Source organism: Amblyraja radiata, chromosome 6, assembly GCF_010909765.2.
Source record: "Amblyraja radiata isolate CabotCenter1 chromosome 6, sAmbRad1.1.pri, whole genome shotgun sequence".
Taxonomy (NCBI): domain Eukaryota; kingdom Metazoa; phylum Chordata; class Chondrichthyes; order Rajiformes; family Rajidae; genus Amblyraja; species Amblyraja radiata.
This window is the reverse complement of record NC_045961.1, coordinates 38,626,175-38,635,273: the sequence shown is the minus strand read 5'-3', so window position 1 is coordinate 38,635,273 and position 9,099 is coordinate 38,626,175. Positions and strand designations below refer to the sequence as shown.

The 9,099-nt window shown below is 48.0% G+C and overlaps 1 protein-coding gene across 2 annotated transcripts in view; it reads right to left on the bottom strand.

Annotated features, from left to right (window-relative positions):
- gab2 (GRB2 associated binding protein 2) overlaps positions 1–9,099 on the bottom strand; it is a 232,045-nt gene that overhangs the window by 152,037 nt on the left and 70,909 nt on the right. The gene's annotated exons all lie outside the window — the stretch shown is intronic.

Sequence of the window (9,099 nt, the reverse complement as noted above, 5' to 3'; positions counted from 1 at the left end):
CTCAGCGGGTGCGGCAGCATCTATGGAGCGAAACCCGGAAGAAGGGGTTTCGGCCAAAACCGTTGCCCTTTTCCTTCAGTCCATAGATGCTGCTGCACCCGCTGAGTTTATCCAGGTTTTTTGTTGTTGTACCAGCCTCTCTCTCTCTCTCTCTGCCCTCTCTTCTCTCATGCACGCCCGCTCCAACCCCTCCTCCCCCCCCCTTCACCTCTCTCCCCCATCCTCTCCTCCCCCACCCCCCCCCTCCCCCTCTCCCTCTCCACCCTCCTCCTCCCCTTCCACACAAATATATTTTTTGTGGGGGCAGGTCCACAGTGTGTGTGACTGTTTGTGGAGGCAGCCACGCGCTCTCCATTCAAGAAGACGCTCATCTGTTTGTGGAGGCGCGTGCATAGTGTGTGACCAAAGATCTTATAGCGGAGCTCTCCGCTACAAGATCTTTGTGTGTGACGACACACGCTCCCCCCCCCCCCTTTGGTGCAGGAGGCGCGCACATCATCTGAACGCTCAGCGATTATTCGAATTTTTCACTAACCGTCTTTCTGACTTTGCTTGAGAAGTGAAAAGTCCTGAATTGCATTTGTCTGATGCAGGAAGATTGTTCCCGATGTTGGGGAAGTCCAGGACAAGCGGCTCACAGTTTAAGGATAAAGGGGAAATCCTTTAGTACTGAGATGAGGAAAACATTTTTCACACAGATAGTGGTGAGTCTCTGGAACTCTCTGCCGCAGAAGGTAGTTGAGGCCAGTTCATTGTTTATATTTAAGAGGGAGTTAGATGTGGCTCTTGTGGCTAAAGGGATCAGGGGGTATGGAGAGAAGGCAGGTACAGGATACTGAGTTGGATGATCAGCCATGATCATATTGAATGGTGGTGCAGGCTCGAAGGGCCGAATGGCCTACTCCTGCACTTAATTTCTATGCTTCTATGTTTCCCTCTCTACTCACCCCTCTTCCTCTCCCACCCATCCCTCTCTCCCCCACCCCCCTTCCCTCTCTACCACCACCCCCTTCCCCCTACCCCTCTGTCCCTCTTTCACCACTCCCCCTACCCCTCCCTCCCCACTCTTTCACTTCTATCCCCTTACCCCACGCCTCTCCCACCCCCACCCCTCTCTCTTCCCCTCTCTCCCCCACCCCTTCCCCTACCCCTCTGTCCCTCTTCCACCACTCCCCCATCTCTCTTCCTCCACTCCCGCTACCCCTCTACCCCTCCCTCCCTCCCCACTCTTCCACTTCTCTCCCTTCTCTCCTCCCCCTCCCCCTCTCCTCACCCTCTCCAATCCCTCTCTCCCCCACCCCCCTTCCCTCTCTACCCCACCCCCTTCCCTCTCCCCCCCACCCCCTTCCCCATCCCTCTGTCCCTCTTCCATCACTCCCCCTACCCCTCTCCTCCTCCCTCCCCACTCTCCCCCTTCCCCTCCACTCTCCCTCCCCACTCTTTCCCCTCTCTCCCCCACCCCTCTCCCCTCCTCCCTCCTCCCCATCTTCCCCATCCCCCCTCCCCCACATCTCTCTCCCCATCTCTCACCCCCTACCCCGCTCTCATTTCCCTCCCAAATCTATCCCGTTTCCTCCTCCTCCTCTCCCCTCCCTCCCCTCCCCTCTTCTCACCCCCCCCCCCCGCAAACGCCGTTGGGGAAACAGACCCAACGGGTCTGCACTTGGTCTAGTATACTATTAAAACTCTCGTGCCATCCGACCGGCTGCCGTCCGGCTGCCTTTCTGCCTTTTGATTCGTTGACGGCTGCTCCTTCCTATCAGCTTCCAACACACTTCGAAACAAAGTTACAAGACAGGAACACTCTGAACTTTTCACTGCTGCAGCAGGCAGAGGAGGTGCAATTGGAATTTTTTTAAAATCCACTGCTGAGGGAGGCAGGGGAGTGCTGGAATCTTACATTTGGGAACGGCTTCAGTTCCATTGGAGGAGACGGGTGCATGGTGGAATATTGGGTTGGGGGATCACACCATTGGGGGAGCAGACCCAACGGGTCTGCACTTGGTCTAGTATACTATTAAAACTCTGTGCCTGCCGCCTGCCGTCCGGCTGCCGTCCGGCTGCCTTTCTGCCTTTTGATTCGTTCCATCGTGTGATGTCACAATGCCCAATACTCGCAGATGTCCAATCGGAATGGCCGATGCTCGCAGATGTCCAATTGGAATGGATCCATTTACATGTACGGCTGCCGGCTGCATTTCTTCCTTTGATTCATTGCCACGCCGAATCCACACGCTCAATCTCCGAGATCTTTTCCATTTCGGTAGAGATTTCGCTTTTCTTTCTAAGTATCCGCTCCTCATTACATTTCGTCGTGTGTAAGTACACGTTTTTAATCAAATCCTTCTCCCCCCTCCCCCCACCCCCCAATATTTCAAAAGTAAACTGGCTTCTCACCCATAGAAGCAGCCATTTAGGTGGACATTTCACTTTTCATTCCAACTATCCACTCCTCATTAGATTTTGTTATGTTTTCGTCATTAAAACCTTCTCTGCCCCCCACTCACTCATTTTGTCGCCTCCTGCTGCCCAGCGACCATAACGGCTGCTGGCGCCCGCATCTCGCCTCAAAGACGCCATTTAAAACCAGCCGCACTGCTCATTCCTGAGCCGCTTGAGTTGCAGGACCACGACTCCCGTGGGGGCTACGGGTAGGGAACGGCTGCGTTGGGGGAGCAGACCCAATGAGTCTGCCCTTGGTCTAGTAAACCTTAAAATTGATGATAGAAATAAGAACAGTTTCGGTCAGAGACAAAAAGGAGAGCAAGATTTGCCTTTCAACAAGAGAGATTTTTAACATCTTCTAAAACAATTCCTAACCATGAAAGATACATGAGGAAGTACAATCCTTCACAGGCAATGATGGTCCAATTCTATATGCCCGTCGTAGAGTCCGTTCTCACCTTCTCCATCATGGTCTGGTTTGGCTCAGCCACCAAGCACGACATCTGGAGGCTGCAGCGAATCGTCCGATCAGCTGAGAAGGTTATTGGCTGCAACCATCCCTCCATTGACGAATTGTACACTGCAAGGGCCAGGAAGCGAGCGGGTAAGATAATCTCTGACCCCTCTTACCCTGGCCACAAACTCTTTGAATCACTTCCCTGTGGAAGGCGACTCCGGACTGTCCAAGCTGCCACAGCCAGACATAAAAACAGTTTTTATCCACGAGTAGTTGCTCTACTCAACAGCCAAAAATCTGCAGCCTCACTTTGATCTGGTATTTTACTTAATTCACATGTTTAATCAATAATATTTTATTATTAACGTTTAATGTTTTATGTGTCATTCGTAACTGTCACTGTATGTCATTGTCACTTGTGGGTGGAGCACCAAGGCAAATTCCTTGCATGTGAATACTTGGCCAATAAACTTATTAATTCATTCATATTTAAGTTTAGGTCCTAAAGACGTTGGTTAGCAGTCATTGATGCATACTACATTGGGATTAAAAGTGCAAAAGGAACTGCAGATGTAGGTTAACAAAAAAAAGACAAGTGACTGGAGTAACAGGAAACCAAGGATAGATGACATTTCAGGTCGGGACCCTTCTTCAGATCAGTCAAACCCGAACGTCACTTATCCATGTTTCTCAGGGACGTTGCTCAAGTTACTCCAGCAGTTCGTGCCTCTTTTAAAAAAAATTAAAAGTGAGAGTTTGATTTACCTCAAATACACCAACTTCACAAAAGTGAATGTTGCTTTTCAAAGATAGTAGATCAATTAATATTGGCAAGCAAATTCCTGGATCTTGGTACATGCTCTACAAAGGAGATCACCGTTCCGTTGGTGTATAAATAACAGCTAGCAACATTAATCAGTGTTATTTTGGCACAAAGTGTCACTTTTGCACAAATGTTACACCTTTGTTTTCCAAATATCATAATCTAATGTATTCCTACAAACATCGGGATACAGCCATGCTATTTCTTGTAATATTAAGAATGATAAAAGCTTTAAGTTTTAAAACTCCAAGTTTAGTTTGAAGAACCTTGTGTCAATGTGCCAAAAATAAAATATGATCTAGGCTTGAGACGGATTGGAATCTCATTAGTTGAGAGTGTGAAGTGGACAGTGCACTTAAAATATATAAACAGATTAATGTCTTTGTGAGCATAATGTCAGTCGTCCATTTAAAAAATAATGCCAAAAGCTACATCAATATTCTGCCGAAGGATATTGAAGCTTAAATATAGCTGACAACATAATGATAGTGCTCAGCTAGAAAAAAAAAATCTGCAGGGTTAAAACCATGAAGTGCATACATTGGAGAATGTATATAGTGTGCAATTGCTGCAGCATCATTGCAGGTGCTTCATAAAAATATGGCTCCCTCTTCAACACAATGTGACAGCAGCTAACACAAGATCACTTCAGCTCATCTAAACTTGGCATGGAATATTGATTACATTTCAGTTAATCAAGTAAAAAATTGATTAAATTAGTCATTTGCATCAAGCTTTCAGAAGCTTTCAGTCTTAAGCCTGTGTTGAAAAATAGTTTGCAAGAACAATAAATGCATCCTTACAGCTAAAACCTAGCTTTCTACGAGTTTAAGGTGCAATGTTTTTAAAGGCCTTCCCAAGGTGCTGTGGCCTTCCCAAGGCAGAGGCCTTCCCAAGGTGCTGTGGCTAAATCTGCATTGTGTGGTACCAAGGCTCTGACCCCAGATGACTTCTCAGGTAATAGGAAAGAACTGCAGATGCTGGTTTATTTAAAAAAAAGATAGGCACAAAGTGCTGGAGTAACTAAGTGAGTCAGGCAGCATCTCTGGACAAAAGGATAGGTGATTTTTCAGGTCAGGACCCTTCTTCAGACCTCTATCAGGCTTTGACAGAAGACAAAAACTATGGCAGAACTATGCCAGTTGCCAAAGGTAATAAAATTCAGAGCCATTGGATATATTTAAATAAATAATCAAAAGGAAATTGATATATTTGGGATGTTATTATTGAGTAACTCAGTCGAAAATTTTAAAAGCATTAAATTCGTGTAAAGTAATTTACAAAAAGAAAGCATTTCTCCTCTGCCTTCTAATCTGCAGGGTTGAAATCCTAAATGAAATCAGTGGGTCTTGAATCCTGCACCAGCTCTGATGAACACAGTATAAGAGGTACACAAAATTGCTGGGGAAACTCAGCGGGTGCAGCAGCATCTATGGAGCGAAGGAAATAGGCGACGTTTCGGGCCGAAACCCTTCTTCAGAAAACGTCGCCTATTTCCTTCGCTCCATAGATGCTGCTGCACCCGCTGAGTTTCCCCAGCAATTTTGTGTACCTTCGATATTCCAGCATCTGCAGTTCCCTTTTGAACACAGTATAAGAGGTGGTGGGCAGCACAACACAGGAGAGGCCCAACATTGCAAGGACCTGCGGGTACACAAAAATGCTGGAGAAACTCAGCGGGTGCAGCAGCATATACGGAGCGAAGGAAATAGGCGACGTTTCGGGCCGAAACCCTTCTTCAGACTGATGGGGGGTGGAGGGAAGAAGGAAGGAAAAAGGGAGGAGGAGGAGCCCGAGGGCGGGGGATGGGAGGAGACAACTCGAGGGTTAAGGAAGGGGAGGAGACAGCAAGGGCTAGCAAAATTGGGAGAATTCAACGTTCATGCCATCCGGACGCAAGCAACCCAGGCTGCACCCGCTGAGTTTCTCCAGCATTTTTGTGTACCTTCAATCTTCCAGCATCTGCAGTTCCTTCTTGAACACTTTGCAAGGACCTGCTGTTGGTTTCTGGGCCTGGGGCAACGTAAACCGATAGATTTAAATCCCTCGCCCCAAAACTGCAGGCAAACCTCACCACTCAGTGTGGGCACCATGTATGTCCAGAATGGACTTCCGCGTAAAGGCTGGAGTAACTCAGCGGGACATGATGCAGCATCTCTGGAGAGAAGGAATGGGTGACGTTTCGGGTCGAGACCTAATCCCCATTCCAGACAACTTTTATTTTTCCCACTTGTCATTTCATAAGGTAATAATAATTAAAGTGGCTCTTTAATCCCTCAAAACAATCACGTTAAAACCAATGCAGCCTGCGTGTTACAAATAATGTTTCCCAATTTATCATCTATGTTATATCAGATTCATGTTATGGAAATGTGTCATAGTAAAACTATCTGTAAAATGTAACGTTAATGCAATGTAGGAGCACTAAATTGCGTGTGGAAAACAGATAAAAAAATTCAGGCACATAATTAAAAAAGGTAATAGTGTTTCGGGGTTCATTAACGGAGGCAAGTGATGGCGATAATTTATTAGTTAGATTATAGCTGGTGCGCTACATGCAGTATCTGGTGCTGAAAGGACTGCAAGACAATGCAACACACATGCATCTTTCTGTCTAGCTTTCTGTCTCTGACAACATAAATGTCTGCCTACAGAAGGCAGCCATTCAGTCTGTTCAGCCCTCTGCTAGAGGCCAGTAGAGTAATCTTGGCGATTTGTTCGGCGACTGCCGGTATCATTGACTGACGTATCAGGTCACCGAAAAATTTGCGGTGTCAAGCGGTGGTGACGTATGACGTGAGCTGTTTTTTCCAGGTGTCTCAACTTTTTTTTGTTGCCGTTGGATTTTGAAATGTTGAAAACAGAGGCGACCTAGTTGTTCTGTGGTTGGACCTCGCCAATGCCTATGGGTCCATACAGCACACACTGGTTGAGCTTGCATTACACCAACACCATGTTCCCAGTAAGATCACGGTCCTCATCCTGAATTAATACCATAATTTCAGGTTGAGGGTGACTTCTGGGTCAGAAACATCAGACTGGCATTGGCTTGAAAAAATAATAATGGGCTGCACCATTTCTGTTATTCTTTTTACTCTTGCCATGAACATGGCGGCCAAGTCAGCCCAGGTGGAATGCAGAGCCCCCGTAACCAAGTCTGGTGTACGACAGCCCACAATAAGAGCTTTTATGGCTGACCTTACCATCACCACAACATCGGTCCCAGGAAGTAGGTGGATCCTACAAGGTCTTGAGAAACTTATCACCTGGGCAAGGATCCACGGTGCTGAAGAAGGGGAAGGTGACTGACAGATTCCACTTCTTACTATCCAGAACTGCCATTCCCTCCATCACTGAGCAACCTGTCAAGCGTTTGGAGAAGCTTTTTGACGCAACTGAAAGACTCTGCCGCCATTCAAAAGTCCATCGAAGACCTTGAAGCCTGGCTCACCCAAGTCAACGTCAGGTCTGCCAGGCAGATTCAAGGCCTGCATCTATCAGCATTCCATCCTGCCCCGTGTCCTGTGGCCTCTGCTGGTTTACGCTGTTCCATTGACCACAGTTGAGTCCCTCGAAAGGAAGATCAGCGGCTTTCTCCCCAGGTGGCTTGGCCTTCCCCACAGCCTCAACAGTGCAGCATTGTATGGGACCAGTAACATCTTGCAGTTCCCATTCAGTGGCCTCACGGAAGAGTTTATGGTGGCGCGAACAAGAGAAGCTCTGCAGTACAGGGACTCCAGGGACCTGAAGGTGTCATCGGCTGGCATCGAGGTGAGAACAGGGAGGAAATGGGGGGCAGAGAAAGCAGTGGAGGTGGCAGAGTCACGCCTAAGGCAAAAGGCATTGATGGGAGTCATGGTAACTGGCAGAGTGGGTTTGGGATACTTCCCTAAGACACCAATAGGCAAGGCCCGGGGCAAGGAGAGACTCCATCTAATCCAGGAAGAGGTCCGAGCAGGTGTGGAGGAAGAGCGTGTGAGCAGGACGGTGGGGCTCAGAGAGCAGGGAGCGTGGACAAGGTGGGAGAGCATACCAGCGCAGGATTACCTGGTCAAACATCATGCAGGCAGACTTCCAGTGCATTCGGTTCCTTGTCCAAGCTGTCTACGATGCCCTATCAAGCCCAGCTAACCTCCACGTCTGGGGCAAGAGTGAAATACCTTCCTGCCCACTTAGCTCTGGAAGAGGATCATTAGAACATCCCCTCAGCAGCTGCCCAAAGTCTCTTGGGGAAGGTCGCTATCGGTGGCGCCATGACCAGGTGCTCAAGGTGGTTGCTGAGAGCATAGCCATTGCCATCGGTAATAGCAAACGCCACCACGCCCCAAAGAAATCAATCACTTTTGTCAAAGCTGGAGAGAAGCCTCGACCAAAAACAAGGACGGGCCTCCTCTACACAGCCACTGAATGGCAGCTGCACGTCGATCTGGGCAAACAGCTGAAATTTCCACAGCACATCACAGCAACATCACACCGGCCAGACATGATCATCACCTCCAGTGACAAAACAGCTGATCATTCTGGAGCTGACAGCGACCTGGGAAGAGCGTATTGAAGAGGCTAACGCGAGGAAACGCGCAAAGTACCAGGAACTGGTGGAGATGTGCCAGGGCAGCGGCTGGAAGACATACTATGAGCCCATAGAGGTGGGCTGTAGAGGCTTTGCAGGATTCTCACTCTGCAAAGTCCTTAACCAGTTGGGCATTACGGGGCTGGCAAAGAAGAGGGCCATTCAATCCGCAAGCGAAGGCACAGAGAAAGCCACTAGGTGCCTTTGGATTAAGAGGGCTGATCCGTGGGCGGTTGCTGCTGAGGCGAAAGCGGGGCCTGATCAACCCCGGCTGGGTCGCCTGGGCGAGGGTGTCTGATGTTGTGAGACCCGAAACACCCGATGACCCCTGGTCACATCACTGAGGATGCATCCCAGCGCATCTAGAAGATGTAGCTTTCACACTGGCGACACCAATATGACGCCGGCAGTCGCCGTAAAAAATCGCCAAGTGGGATAGGCCCTTTATACTTTATAATTGCTCTGTAGTTTATTTTCCCCTCAAGTGCCAATCCTCAATTGTCACTTTTGTAAACCCTGCCAAACTGATTCCACTACATTTTACCCGCAACAAGCTGCAAAACAAATCTACTCTGCGAAAAAAAATCTTAACATTCCGTCGAGTCCGTCTAAAACATTAAATATTCTCTTCCGGTCCTTGAACCATTCACTAATACAACACAATAATACTTTATTAGCCAAGTATGTTTTGTAACATATAAGGAATTTCATTTGCCAAGTCAGTCATCATAAAAATAAAAAGCAACGGAACACACAAAATACATTTTAACATAAACATCCACCACAGTGAATCCTCCACCTTCC